The sequence below is a fragment of the Budorcas taxicolor genome, chromosome 5 (genome assembly GCF_023091745.1).
Source record: "Budorcas taxicolor isolate Tak-1 chromosome 5, Takin1.1, whole genome shotgun sequence".
Taxonomy (NCBI): domain Eukaryota; kingdom Metazoa; phylum Chordata; class Mammalia; order Artiodactyla; family Bovidae; genus Budorcas; species Budorcas taxicolor.
The window spans coordinates 138,860,079-138,861,908 of record NC_068914.1 but is presented as its reverse complement, the minus strand read 5'-3'; positions in this window follow the sequence as shown (position 1 = coordinate 138,861,908).

The following is a 1,830-nucleotide window of genomic DNA, read 5'->3' as shown; positions in this document are numbered from 1 at the left end:
CTCAGATATTTAACACCCAGGAATGGCCTCTTCTTCCAGCCCTCAGAAGTATTCAAAATTTCCAGTCCCTGGGAAGCCACAAAACCCAGCTAACCTCACCCCGTTTGCTATGAAACTACCATTACAGCTCCAGCTTGCTGACCATGCCTCTAGGCAAAAGCTACTGTGCAGCCTTGCATGGCATCCTTCCCTAGTTTAGAGCTGTAAAAAAAAAATTCAGCCTTTCATCCAAGTGTCACTGGCTATGTCCGACTATCCAAAGAACCTATAATTATACCTAATATCATGTAATTTTGAAATAACCTGGTTCATGTTAAGAACTCAGTAACTTTTACCTTTTAAAAAAAGGGCTTTCTATTCCAAATTTATGTAAAGTTTTATACATGAAAATATTGCAAAACTATTCCTTTTGAGAATTCATGGGGGCTTCCTTGGTGATCCAGAGGCTAAGACACCCAGCTCACAATACATGGGCTGGGGTTCAGTCCTTGGTTGGGGAGCTAGATTCCACATGCCCCAGATAAGAGTTTCCATATCACAGCTAAAGATTCCAAATGCTGCAACTAGGACAGTACGCACAATTATAAAAGAAAAGAAAAAAAAGAGTTAAAATTACTTAACCTTTAGATTGGAGTTAATCTTGATCGAAAAATCTTTACAGTTTTAGTTTGACTTTATTGTATTCGAATATTGTATTCCAAAATATACTGAAGAAGCCAAAATGTCAGCCTAAAATATGCCTTTTTTGACATAAAAATTATTTTGAGCTGAAGACAAGGGACACTGGTTCAATCTCCATGCTGGGAAGACCCCACATGCTGCGGGGGCACTGAGCCTATTCGCCGCAACTAATGAGCCTGTGCTCTGCAGCCCACAACCACCACTACTGAGCCTATGCCCTACAACGACTGAAGCCTTCTCTCTAGAGCATGGGATCCACAGCAAGAGAAGCCACTGCAATGAGAAGCTAATGCACTACACCCAGAGAGTAGTCCCCACTCACTGCAACTAGAGAAAGCCCATGCACAGCAACAAAGACCCAGCATGGCCAGGAAAAAAAAAAAAAAGAATAAGCAGTAAATGTGTTAGGTAGGTAGAATAGGGAAAAGGAGTCCAAAATGGCAGTGGCTAAAAAACAAGGAAGGTCAAAGGAAGGTCCGAGGACCAGAATGAAGACTTCAGGTAGAACAAACAGCACTCCTGGCTAAGCCCAATTTGCATAGGGCAGGCCCAGGTGGATGAAAAAACATATAAAAGGAGGCGCCAAAGCGCTTTCTCTCTCTTTCTCTCCTGTGCGTGCACTCTTTCTCTCTCTCTCACCCTCTCTCTCTCTCTCTCTCCCTCCCCCACAAGCTCCTCCACTCTCTTCTCTTCAAGTCTTTGGGTTGGGATGCCCTCATGCTTTGAGGATGGATTTTCCTGTTATCTTCTAAATAAAATAGAGCTGTAACACTGATTTGTCTAAGAGCTATAACATGGCCCATTCGAGACCTGAGAGCTATAACACGGTCTATCCAAGACCTAAGAGCTGTGACATGCCAAGGGGGCTTTAATGTCCGTCACTCCAAATCTTTGTTGTGACGAGACAAAGAACTGAGGAACATACACTCTCATGACAAATGGATGTATTGAGAGAGTAGGGATAGTCTTTCTCAATAGAAGACAGACAGCCAGAGTAGAGAAATCCTAGGTTCACCTTGTTCCATAACCACATCAAAATTACGAGTACATCTGAAGAGTGGGGAAACCCACTAGACCATTCAGGTATGACCTAAATCAAATCCCTTATGATTATATAGTGGAAGTGAGAAATAGATTTAAGGGACTAGA